Source organism: Echiichthys vipera, assembly GCF_963691815.1.
Source record: "Echiichthys vipera genome assembly, chromosome: 16".
In the NCBI taxonomy this organism is placed as follows: Eukaryota; Metazoa; Chordata; class Actinopteri; order Perciformes; family Trachinidae; genus Echiichthys; species Echiichthys vipera.
Window position 1 is genome coordinate 15,888,296 of NC_139841.1, and position 14,426 is coordinate 15,902,721.

Genomic DNA, 14,426 nt, shown 5'->3' on the forward strand with positions numbered 1-14,426 from the left:
AGGAAAGAAATACAATACAGCGCTTTCACAAAAGCTACAGCCCGCCTGGGAGACCAACGTGCTAAAATACTCAAACAACCCAGCTTGTTCATAACATATAACTGTCAATATCCCCATTGTCCAGCGTCAGGATTGACATAATAAAATGAAGGTTTGAAGTGAGGATGAGCACCGGCAGTCATAACTGGAGGATGTTTCTTCTTCTTTTTTCTATTCGATCAATTTGCCTGTGTTATTTTCCCAAAGGACATTTGTAGTAAAGGCATCTATTGAAATACAGATAATGAAATGCTGTCTGAAATCTTATCAATACATTACTTTACCAGTAACAGTACACTTCCCTTCCAGGAGACGTCTGCTACATCAGTACCATTAAGTAGCCACCAACATGTGGGTGCACTTGATTCGACAAACTCTAAAATGTAGGTGTGTTTGATATGCTTATGTTGGTACGCCTTCCTTGCCATTTCACCCTGTGATCTTTTAGACCGTGCACGTTGTTGAGTACTGCTTTCATGTCTCCTCTCATCCCCTCTTATTGCACAGGGTGGCTTTGAACTGCAATGCAGGTCGCTCTGTGTATAAAAACACACACCCCCACAAGCCACAAGTACCACCACTGCGTCCACGACCACCACTCACAGAGATTAATAATCTGAGAGCTTCAAAAGGGTAAACAATCACACACATGCACATGCACTCACTTACAACAGCAGACATTGTTTTTAATCTTTGTGGTTTCTGAGAAGAGCCATGCAGGCACACTTACGTGAGCCTGAACATTTCGGCAGAGCAAGAACGGCGCCACCTATTTTGTGGGGATGTGCCGATGATTTTTGCTGTGCCAATATCTGGTGTACACAGCAATCTCACTATTTGCTGAAGTCAGTGATGTGATTGATAATTAGATAAGATAGAAAACATATATAGTCTCTCACCATGTTTCACCACGGTAAAGCTAATGGCTGCAATAATAACGCTCGTTTGGCCAACCTGGAGTTGAGCTGTTCTGATGATAAAAAATACAAGTAGAATATCAGATTTGAGAGGAATATTTATAGAATCTTGTAAATTTAGTTTTAAACCAATTGTATTATTAAAAGTGAGCTTTCATTTTCTCTTTTTTTGACTGTGAATCAGTTCGAGGTGCTCCACAGAGAAATCCACACAGCCTGTACTCAGAAACTTTTTTTTTTACATTAAGGCATATAAACATGATCTAGTAGAAACCATAATACAAGCACAAACCTGAAAATGAGCATTATATGGGACCGTTAAGTGCCTTGCCTAAATATGAAAAACATAACGCACACAGACTATGGGTCTTCAAAGTTCATATCGGCATGGTGACAGAGTGATGACCCTGACTTGTGTTTTGAATTCCAACCAGACACGCTTCACAGCAGGTCTTTCATGCTGCAGTTTTGCCAAACGCCTCTCAATGCAGCGTTTAAGATAACATTTACCAAATGTTAAGGTTTCACTCAAGGTGTTAGTTGGTCAGAGACAAGACAGAGCAGGAGAGCTCTCGCTTCACAGCACACTAATGAAGCTCAGTCACACACTCGGGGGACAAACTGAAGCACACTGACACATAAGCACGCAGATAAACATACTCGGAAAAAATGCCTGGGAGAAAACACACATTGCAAAAATATCATCCTACACCATGTATGAGTTGGGATTAAATCTACAGGACACAGCTGGTGTTTTTATCTTTGAGGATTTATGATATTCATAAAGTAAGTAAATGACTCACCAAGACATTAAGAGGGGTTTTCTGAGGGCTCAACTAACTCATGCTTATTCCACGTTTAAAAATAAAAGTCCAGCCATTTCTTTTCACTGCGTGTTTATTCTGTGGTATTTTAGCAAATATACTAATGTGAAGTAAGTGATGAAACGAGAAGTCTAAATGACATTTTAGGCTGTTGTCACACAGCTTAACACTCAAGAAGTTGCGGTTTTGGAGCCATACAGTACACTGTTTATTTTTCTGCAGGCGTGTGCGTGTGTGCGTGTGTGTGTGTGTGTGTGTGTGTGTGTGTGTGTGTGTGTGTGTGTGTGTGTGTGTGTGTGTGTGTGTGTGTGTGTGTGTGTGTGTGTGTGTGTGTGTGTGTGTGTGTGTGTGTGTGTGTGTGTGTGTGTGTGTGTGTGTGTGTGTGTGTGTGTGTGTGTGTGTGTGTGTGTGTGTGTGTGTGTGTGTGTGTGTGTGTGTGTGTGTGTGTGTGTGTGTGTGTGTGTGTTTATATATATGAGATCGATGTGGGTGTATGATGAATATAAAGTGCTCCTCGCAGCCTTAAGTGTTTGTATGTTTGTGCATTTATTTTTAACATTCATACATGTGTGATTTTTGTGCGTAAATGTGTGAGTGTGTGTGTGTTAGTATGTGTGGGTGTGTGTGTGGTGCTGGAGCTCCTTCTGGGCTGGCCTGTGTTTATCTTGGCCTGATCCCAGACCTTCATCACTTCTCTGCTGATAGCTCCATTCCTCCATCCCTCTGTCCCTCCGGCTATTTACAAGTCTACCGCAGACTGCCTTTCCCTGCGTGCCAACATCCAATCCTTTTTCCTCCTCTCCTCTCCTCTCCTCTCCTCTCCTCTCCTCTCCTCTCCTCTCCTCTCCTCTCCTCTCCTCTCCTCTCCTCTCCTTATTGCTTTATGTCAGTGCTTGCTGGAAAATAAAACTTTCCCTGGGTCACTTTTTTTCTTCTCGGCCAAATTGGAGTGTATATGCACATCCGCCCTTCTGTCTTTTGATTTATTTACGCACTGTGTGTATCCGTCTTGTGGTGCTCCCTGCAGAGATAAAAATGTAAGTATTTATCTAATATCTTTCTTTAGTGTGGATATGTGAACCAGTTCCCAGAATTACATGATTGTGTTTTACACCTGCCATCATTATTTTTTATTATTTACACCTGTGACGACTCACTGATGTCTTTTAATGTAATAATTCAAACAAATTCAAATGAATGCCTTGATTTTCGTAGGCCTATATTGCTTATTCCCTTGGTTACATACAATATGTCTGTGAAAAGTGCTATATTTACTTTTAATTACATAAACAAACAACTCATTTAGTAGTTTCACCTTATAGTTTTGTGTACTTTAGACTGTCCCTCCGTCTACTTGTTTCTCTTTAATCTCTGTGTGAATGATGAGCTTCAGGTTGGTTTCCTGCGTTTTTGTGTAGCCCAGGGGTCGGCAATCTTTTTGATATAAAGTGCCATTTTAAAATGCTCTGTGTGCCATATCAACATTAAGATTACCTTTAAGTTTAGTATACTACAACTACATTTTTATTTATAGATCTAATTGTGTTCATTACATAAAACATTTGTTTTTAAATCACCCATTTTCAGAACATTGTAATTATATATGAGAGCCCTGCACAAGAAGATTGCCGAGTTCTGTGTAGAAGGCAACTATTATTAAGGGAAAGCAGATGGGGAAAAAAGTCTGATTATTCAGCATTTCAGTATTTCCCAAAAAAACTCTTTTGCACACTACTTGCTATGTGCTGGTTAAGCTAGTGTGTGCCAGCGGTGGCATATGCGCCTAAGGTTGCTGACCCCTGGAGCGGCATGTCCTCTTTCCAGGTTACATGGTGGAGTGGAGGTCTTGGGCTCAGGCTCTAGCTATATGGTGACACCTGGAAGCTGTTTGACATGGATATTCACATTCTATGTTTCATTTTGTCATGTGAATCATGTATATTATAATTTTATCATGTTGGTCTATTCTGTACACACAACAAATATTGCACATCTGTTCGTCCTGGGGGAGTGATCCTTTCCTCTGTTGCTCTTTATGAGGTCTTATTAAATTTTTTTTCCTCCATTAAAAGGTTTGTTTAGGAAGTTTTGTTCTTATCTGAGGCGAGGATGGAAAAGGACCGAGAGTGTCATATGCTGTACAGATTGTAAAGCCCCCTAAGGCAAATTTGTGATGTGGGCGATATTAATAAAATTGACTTGACATGAGTTTGAAGGATGGTAAGACACCTGTTTGTTTGTTTTTTTGTCCTTTCAGTGCATTGTCTCAATAATTCGATATTTAAGCTGTGTCACTAAAGCCCATCTGATATTTACTAGGCCATCTTGAAACTTGAAATCTTTTGCTTTGAAAGTTCTAATTTAACTTTAAAGTCAAGAGTGGAGATATGTTGTTTCTAGCTTTGGCAATATTTGTAGTTCTAGATTTTCTGATTTCAATGCAACGCAGCATACACTTCAGTGACTAACTCTGGGCAGACCAACCGCTGCTGACTGACTGACTAAAAAGTGTCACTAATAGAGCGCTGCATTTGAATTTTGCACAGGAATGTTGCCACAGACACTCGGATCGTATTTCTGGGCAAAGCAGCAAATACAAGCGCTTTCATTAGTGGGTCATGTGATCAGTTGTTATAGTTTTAATTCACTCTCTGAAAGATAGATAATTAACATGATGAAAATCTTACGGATCATAACTTTAAGTCTCGAATCAAATCAATTCTCGCAGCTAAGTCTCACTCTCCGGTGCAGAGCTCTGCTGAGGTGTACAGTAGGTGTCATCTTACTCTTGACAATCTTGCTGATAGTATACAGTATCAAAAACACTTTTACTAAAGGATATATACTCATACATACAGTATCCACATTCACAGTGCAAAGACAATCTTACACACACACAGTCATGCTTCCATCACTTTAGAGGTCAATAACATTGACTTACATTTAATCCTTGGGACTAATGAATCCCTAACCTTCCCCAAACCCCAGCCCTAACTGCTACTTCCCTAACCCTAACCCTTCTCTAAACCTAAACCTGATTGATTGACCTAAACCTAAACCTAGCCTTACATGTCCCTAAAAGGAAAGTGAGTCCCCACAATGTGACTGTGTAAATCCACTTATGTCCCCACAACATGAGTAATACATGCCCCCCTACACACACACACACACACACACACACACACACTGAACTCCAGCCAGCAGTTATAATCCTGCTAGTAGCCAGAGTTGACTTATTCCCATGCGCTGGGAAGCCGATGTCGCTCTAATGCTGTTGTGCTTGTGGTTTCTGCAAGGTATACTAAAGCATTCCTCTGCCATGCGCTCATCTAAACAAAGCTAGTTAAAAAGGACACACAGGGGCTCGGGCTACACAGTTGTGGCGGGGCTGCTCTGGGTGGCTCCTATCTGACAGAGGGCTCAGAGAGTCTTGGGTTTCCTACGCATGTCAAGGTAGGTTAGTTGTTCCCAGCGTTGGGCCGCTCCGAGGCCCTGGTGGGCTATCACTCACAACGGGCCCTCCCGTCTCCCTTTCTCTCTCTCTCTCTCTCTCTCTCTGGAAGCCTCTTTCCCTCCCTCCACGCCCACCTCCCACCCACCACCTAGCCTACATTGACGCACAGGCTGTCTTCTGGCTGTCGTCCCAAGTTTACATGTCAGGTTTTGCCCTTTTTTCCCTGTCTATGTCTCTCAGACCTTACATCCCCTCGGTCTTGCTCTTTTCTTTCCACTCAGATCGTGGTGTGTCAGACTACGGTCCTCACTTGTCATCTTTGATTTCTCTCTCAATCCTATCGCGCATTTAAAGCAAATTCTTGCTGTTCTCTAATTGTCTGCAGTCCACAATAAGCCATAGGGAGAGCTAAATTTCATTGCTGCAGGTGTTGCGGCCATATTGAATCATGTTTTTTTTTCCTTCCTGGAAACATCTTGCTTGTTTTTGAATCTATCTGTATCATTTTAGTTGAATTTAGAGTCAGTCAAGCAGAAATAAAGGAAACACCACCTTTTCTCACCTCTCGGCCCTCTCTGTTTTGTTTGGTTCACTGTGAGGTGGTGAGAAAGAGACAGTCCAGTCCTCCCATCTCACATGTTCACGCCTCAACACATAAATAATCACACCACTTCCAGGTTTACCGAGCCTGTTAGCGTCCTGCAGCATACAAGCTAAGCTACAACACTGTTGCTTAATTGTGAATGCAGGCAGTTTGTGAGTCAAAACTAAAATAACTTTTTGCAAAAGAAAAATAAACTGACAGGGATTTTTCCTGAGAGGAAACCTTTAGTTTACTATATGACATGTTTCTTAATAGTGCTAAAGTGTTCAGTGTTCTTTAAATAAACAATGTGGAGTTTTGCATAGTGGGGCATGAAAGAATGCAGGAGTCTCGCTGCCCCTCTCACACATGTCAGCAATTTGGCTGCCTTGTGTATTTTGGATGTTGAAAAAAAGGAACATTTCAAAGTAAACGAAAGAAGGAAAGTCTTATCCGCCTGGCAGCTGCGCTCCGGACCAAATTGCTTTCAGCTGATGCGCTGCAGCTCAAACTTGCTTGGGTAATGTCAAGTGATGCATTGCAATACTGAGAAAACAACACAGACAAAAAATAAATAAAACGGAAAAGAAATGCTGGAAAGTTCCAGTGCTTATTCAGGCAAAGCCCACAAACCCCCCAACAAGCAGCCGTGCTCAGAGACATTTTTCTTTAACTTGCAGGTTTTCTTTTTTTAATTGAATCTACAATTAATCATGTTGAGAATCAAACATTAGAGACGTTGCATCCATGTAAACGATACATTTATGTTTGACATTATAAGCCTTTAAGTGACTCAGAGTGACATTTCATTGCAAGGATGAATGTGCTAAATAATATATCGGCTTACTTATTTGTTAGTGAGCAAGAAGAAGAAGAAGAAGAAGAAGAATTACTTTATTAATCCTGCAACGGGAAATTAGATTTTTTTCACTCTATACATGCAATTAATGGAGAGATGTTAGAGCGAGGGGGCTGCCAGTGACCGGCGCCCCGAGCAGTTGGGGTTTCGGTGCCTTGCTCAACAGCACCTAGGCAGTGCCCAGGAGATGAACTGGCACCTCTTCAGCCACCAGTCCACACTCCATTCACGGTCCACACAGGGACTCGAACCGGCGACCCAGATGTGAATACAATAAATAAAAAATCATAAAAATCTGTATTAGAACACCCATTAAAAAGAAGTCAAAATACACACACACACACACACACACACACACACACACACACACACACACACACACACACACACACACACACACACACACACACTCTTGTCCTGGGCATGATGATTATGATAATATCATTTATTTCATACATTTAATTGTGTGACTGTTGGCATCTCCATACTTGACAAACATGTATTGAATGCCAGTGCAAACAAACATGAGGGCAAACAAATGAAGGTGCAAATCAAGCGTTATGCAAGCTTTATTTTTCTTTCAGCATGCAGGGGTGCTTGCGCAAATACACAGAAATATTAAATCTTAAAACCCACAAATCACAAATGCAGTGAAAATATACAGTGTACATTTAGAAATTCCCCACACACAAACACAGAATAAATACAATTATGTTTCAAGGCTTTTTCTTTTCTTCTAGTGAAGATAATTGAATTTTCCATGTTCAAGAGAGTTTAGATTTTCAGCAAGGATCATCTGTGGTTAAAAAAATGAAGTTGAGATTTCACACATACAGGATTTTATATTTACATCTTGAGGTCACGACCATTCCTTCGGTGCACAACTGTCACCAAACTCATTTGTGAATTTCATTTTTCAAGTTTAATAAAATGCTGTGAACATTTTCTCCTCTATAATGGGTTCTCTGTTTGGTGTTTCTCTAAGGAAACTAACTGAGGTGTTTCCCTAAGTTTCCCCCCAACAGTCCAGTAGTCCAGCATACTATTACATAAGTTGTTCAGTGCAGCTTTTAAGCGCTGTGGAGAGCAATCATTTATAATAACTTTAATATGCTCTGAGAGGAAATATGGATTTTCTCTGGACACCTTATGTCGTACAAGCAGATATTACCTACGGTTATAAGGGGAATTATTTTACCCCTTTAACTTTGGATGCTGTGCCAACTTCTGTGGTAGCCAGAACATTTCTGACTATTACGAAACTATTATGTTATACATTCCTGGGTATACTTTACACTCCATACTTTGAATTTACTTTAATTCCCTCTATTTAGCATTTATAAGCAGTAAATGGTTTATTACGTTCGACGTTGTTGTACTGTTTTTGTAAAAGTATTTGTCAACAGTTCAAAATTCCTCCTTTGGGCGTCTAAGACTGGTGTATAAACAGAAAATGAATGACAATATAGTAAATAGTTATAATATGTTAATTGTTTGTAGGACAAGTTGTAACTGTTGACAAACACTGTGTATTAATAAACACTTGAAAATGTTTAATAGTTGCGTTAATTATTACATAGCTGTATTTGATACTTGATTCTGATTGGTCAATTACACATTTCATATACACATCTGTTATTTATGACTATTTTGTATCAATAAAATCCTTTTTAATCATCTTGTCTGAAATATATTTATTATTATACATATATATATATAATAATAAATTCAGAATGAAGCCGTGTAATAAACAGTATAATGCAGAATGAGCCGGTCATTATTGTGAATTAAACCCCTCCAATACCATCACCCTGTTGAGGTTTTATATCGCAACAATTACCCGCTCGCTCTTCATATCCCTTACTTATTAAATGTTTTTATAAAGCTTATGAATGCAAACTAGGGGGGAGTTATAGTCACACAAAGTGTAACCTCCATGAGAAATAACAAAGAGGAACAATTGTGCCATTGAAATCAAAATTTAATGTGAATTATTTTAAAAAACAAGCCCCCAAAATGATCTTTTCTTTTCTTTCTGTTTATAATCATTTTTTGAGGTGGAGGGGTGGCATTTTACCTCATTAGAGAGACCGGTATTAGACAGCAGGCAGGGAATGAGGGGGGACAGATCATTGTACACAACATTGCATATAAATTACTGCATTGTTTTCTCACTGTTGTTAATTTTAGACATGAAGAAATTACTGTTCTGACGTCTGGTTCATCTCAGTGCTCAAGCTCTGACAAAATATTTCCCCATCAAGAGTCACCACCTGCGCACCCTTGACTTTTTACAGAAAAAAATAACAGACCACAAAAAAAGTTTTTGGCCAACCAATTAAACCAACCAGAGCCTGCTGTACGACGAGAACACAACAGGTTCACTTGCTCTCTCGCGGCCCCCGGCTCTGTATACATTCTGCTGGCAGGGGGATCTGGAAGTGTTTGGCTCGGCTCTGTGTTCACTGGGAACTATCAGACAATTCACATTTTAAACTATTTTGATATCAGCTCTGTGGAGAGTTGCCGTTTCCCTGAGAACATGACTTGCCTCTGGGCTCTGGGGCCTGTTGCACCGCCAGAAGAATAAACAAAGGGAGGGGAAGAAAGAGGCGGGGAAAGACAAGAGAGGGTGATGGGAAGCGAGAGCGAGAGAGAGAGAGAGAGAGAAAGAGAGAGCAGTAAAATCAAATACATTTAAAATAAATTATAATCACACTTTCTACTATAAAAATGTCACGACTCTGAGGATAACGCCAGTGTAACAGATCATGTAGACAAATAAATCAGGATTTAAGATGAGTTGTTCCTCATTCAATGTTAGTTCGTGGATAGAAAAACAAAATAAAACACAGATAGACTATTGCTATAAATAGAAAGGTACAAAGACCATATCTGCGTGGATGAAATGATTGTGTTGTTCAAGGTTTTGTGGTGAGTTCTTATGTTGAGGTTAAAGGTGCTGGCATTAGAGGGGAAACCTTCAGTCTGTGTTAATTAGGTGAGTAGTTATGTTTCACCCTGCTCATGCAACGCCTGAAGCTGTGTGTGTGTGTGTGTGTGTGTGTGTGTTTGATATGTTGTATGCATGATGTGCATATGAAATTTAATGTTTGAAATGTTATCTTTAAAATAAAAAAGTATGGATCCATTGTGGGTAATACAGTAAACAAACATTGATCCTAGTTTCTGAGACACTGCATCATCTAATAAACCAGATATCCTGACTGTCTTAAACTGCCTTGTGTTGCCCTGAAAGCTCTATTAAAGCTGACACACACACACACACACACACACACACACACACACACACACACACACACACACACACATACACACACACACACACACAAACTCACTGCTAGTCAGCTGCATGACTCACTTAAATTATAATTTACAGTAGTTGCTATAATTGCCGGTGACAGTCTTGACAAAAAACATGAGGTGTTGAATTATATAGTTTTTTTGTCATTACTGTACATGTGTTTGTGCATATCACAGGGAATTTACATGCACATAATGCTAATGCAAGAATTTAAAACAACCTTATAGCCAATCACCAGGCCCACCTTCTCCGCTTCAGGTTTGAATGACCTATTAGCCAAATGTGTTTATTCAGTGTTTAGTCACTATTACCCTCAGTATGATCCCTGCACTAAAGGGCTAATGGCTGAAACCCCCTCATCGCCCCCAAAACTCGGCTTTTCCGTAAAATAATTGATCGCATGTGAGAGCAACTGGCACGCGTTTCCTCTTGTTTTCCTAAAGAGGTGATATCATGCGGTCAGGCCGCTTGTTCGTCACCGAGATAGCGTGATTGCTTCCGGTGCTGAAGAAAGAAATTAAAGAAAAAGAAAGAAAAAGAGTGAGATGTTTGAAAGAGAAATGTGGTTCTCAGTGAGGCATTAACTCACACATGAATAATTTTGTGTTATCGCTCTTAAAACTGCCCCCTAAAAGAAGCCCAAAAAAAGGACATAATTTGTTTTACAGGCTGTGCCTCAAAAGCTGTCGTTACAACAGCAGGGAATCATCCTTTATCAAAAACTACAAGATGCAGTTTAATTCTTACCTCTTCTCAAGATAACATTTCAGCTGCACAGATGTATTTTGCAGTTTTCTTTTCCTGAAACATACAATTAAATGAAGGGTTAGGTTAGGAGAATTTTTTCCCCCTTTTTTTTCTTTTTAATGTTATGGTTGGTTTGTAATTTGAGAGATGTTTGTCTCTCTCTAGCCATTCAGATTATTACGTGGTCAGCTCGAATAAATATTTTCCCAGCGTTTTCAGTTGTTATGTCTTTAAAATCTGGTCTGATTTGTCAAAAATCAACGCTGGCTCCTCTAGTGGATATTTCTTCAACCATCAATGTTACAAGTGAACAGATAACATGTTTTGCGTGCTAAACCTGTTAGTCCATGTAAATTCACATAAGCAGTTTACATTCAGTACCATAGAAAACTCTGAGTGTGTGTGTGTGTGTGTGTGTGTGTATGTGTGTGTGTGTTATATTGCTCTCATTTTGATGCTGTCTGTATATTTGTGATATTCATTGTGTGCATCCCATGTAACACTACCCTAAACTTGGTGTGTGTGTGTGTGTGTGAGTGTGTTTGTGTGAGTGTGTTCAGTACATGAAGAGGCATATGCACGAGTGTGCCTGTGTTGCGTTTGTGTGTGTGTGTGTGTGTGTGTATGTGTGTGTGTGTTCTCTATATGTTGCATTTACCTAAACTGCTGCTCTCTCTTTTTCCTGCTTCATTTTGACAAATTTGCGTTTCCAGGAAGCCTCTGAGGTCAGTGTAGCATCTGTTGCTACTTAGGTCCAAGATGCAGTCATGAGCGCACGAACACACACACACACACACACAGACACACACACACACACACACACACACACACACACACACACACACACACACACACACACACACACCGGGGCAGGAGCTGCTTTGTATAAGTTACTGAAGACCTGAGACCCAATCAGACATGAAGGCGTGTTTAAAGTTCCCAAAGTGACTTTAAAGAGGAGTCCAGGTCCAGGTCTAGACCTACAGATTTTATGGGGAGGGATAAGGGGATGTTTGTGAAGGAAACGTATTATTATTTTAAGGGGTCTAGATTAAATTTATAAAATAAATCAACATTTGTTCAAATTTAAATGTAATAGGAATCTGGTGTCTCTTTTTTTTCAGGGAATAAAGTCTGTCAAATAAAACTTCTATGACTTGATGCTGTCTTACCATCTTCAAAGCATGTACGCATGTACGTAGAGTATTTGTGTGTGTTTCTTCTTTATACATCAGATTACTGACATGCAGACAGTTTTTCATTTTCTCAGAGCTCCAGCCAAAGCGAACAGAACACCTGGATGGTCATATTAGCTGCACTGGTCTGGCCAAAGCCGTCCATTGCATCAGCCCTTCACCCTCAAGTGTTTTACTCTGTCAGTTTTCATTCCCTTTCATTCACGTCTCTTCGCCCAAAACCACATTCATGACCAAACATGGCCTGATCCCATCAAAGTGATGCTTCAGAATACCTCAGTGAAACCCTCAAATACTTCAACAATACCGCAGCCATGGAAGCAGAAAAGAAGAAGCCCATTTTGCACTCATGGTTTCTGGATCAGGGAGATACCGAGCAGTGAGATGAGAGAAGCCAGGCATCTAGAAAAGATCTGTAAGTAAAGGAGTTTCTGTTCTTGGTTTGGTCTGAAGCCACAGGAACTGGGCTTCACAGCCAAGTCCCTGAGCAGAACCGACGTAACCTCAGCAGGCCAAATAGAACCCAGAACCCCAGATCGCAGACCTCTGTCTCGGTATGCAGAGTGGTCTGGATTCCAGTTCAACCTCAGGTTTGTTTTGTATGCCATGAAGAGAAGCAAAGATGAAAGCATACATACTTAAATTAAGTGATTGAACTCGTTAATTCAGCTCATAATGGAATGAAAATAAAATAAATAAATGGAATGAACCATTTATCACTTGTGGACACAGAAACACAGAAAATCTCTATCATGAGCCACACGGTCTCACCACATATGCCATCTTTCTGCTGTAAATACTCACCAGCACACCATTTCCACAGATATAATCCCCTACAAATGCATGATTTACGTGTGATTGTGTAAAGTTAAGTAAAAACTACAATGGTCAAATGTTTTAACTACTCATGTCAGTATTTTATTTTGAAAATGCAAAAAAAGTAGAAGAAAGTTAAAGGAGCTGTCTCACATTTAGTGTTTACGGTCCATCAGATGCATAACCGCAGCGTCCCTGTTGTGGTTTAAGCCAGATACTTCTACATTTACTTTCACATATCGTTCTCATCTCTTTTTTTATAGCTCCTTATGCCTCCTGTCAGAACCTCCTGTTAAATATCAATTGAAAGAAAAAACAAATGAAGGGATGCCCTCCATAAAAGTCATGACAAAAGTTCTTGGTTTATGGCGGATTATTTGCCGGAGTATTTCTTGGACAGGCTCCAATTGTTGGTCTATTCACTTCAGTTTTTGTCTGGATTAAACTAGCACTAACCTCCGGGGCTGAAAAATCAAGCTAACTTGGTAGTGCGGTTCCTCGAATGGCCACTTGAGACTCGTTTTTGGAGTCAGCATAAACGAGTAAATCCTCATAGACCCCCATGTTAAAATGCCCAATTTTACAGCAAAAATAAAATTTACAGCCTGGTACAGAAAATACGGTTTAGGTATCTATGGCTAATTCTCAGTTCATTACATTTATACGTGGTTGATCTTTTCACCATTTAAATCATATTTAGGTCGACAACTGCACTAGAATTCAGAATTTGAAGTCGAGTGAGACTTCTTCTTACAGCTCTCGCTCTCCCTTCTCTGCCCTGAGCCAATAAGAATGCTTTGTCTCGCTGAAAGGACCTGTGATTGGCCACAGTCATGCATCACAGGCTAGATTTGATCAGATGAATAATTTTTGGGGCGGCAATGGCTCAGTCCATAGGTGACTCGGCTGGGTCACCGGAGGGTAGCCGGTTGGAGTCCCTGTGTGGACCACGAATGGAGCGTGGACTGGTGGCGGGAGAGGTGCCAGTTCATCTCCTGGGCACTGCCGAGGTGCTGTTGAGCAAGGCACCGAACCCCCAACCGCTCGGGGCGCCGGTCCACTGGCAGCCCCCTGGCTCTGAGATCTCTCCATTAATTGCATGTATATAGGTCCTGTTTGTGCATGTGTGTGTATTTCAGGCCTGTGTGTGTAGATTATATCTAATAAAAGAGTAAAATAAAATAAAAAACGAATTTCCCGTTGCGGGATTAATAAAGTAATTCTTCTAACAATAATTTTTTTTACTGACTGTAGCTTCATTTTTAAGGGACATACGAGTAGTATCAATGTCAAAATCCCCAAATTTCGAACTAATACTTTAAATCACGACTTTCGATCCCCCCCAGTGGCACAACAGCGTCTTTCCACTAGCCATATAAGTTGCTTTTGTTCGCACTGCTACAGTCAGCTGAGGAGATGTTAAGATGTAAAGACGATGCCCCGGAGGGTGATGGACTCTCTGTGGCCTGCTGTGTTAACAGGACAGACCTGTTAGAAGAGCAAGGACCACCCCAACGCAGCTTCCCTCAATAAAACTCAACCAGATGTGTAATGAAGGCCGGTGTATGCATGAGGATGGTGTGTGTGTGTGTGTGTGTGTATGTGTGAGTGTAATCATTCTCACCTGTGTTGCTGTGTGTGCTGATACAACCCCCTGTGTTGAGGT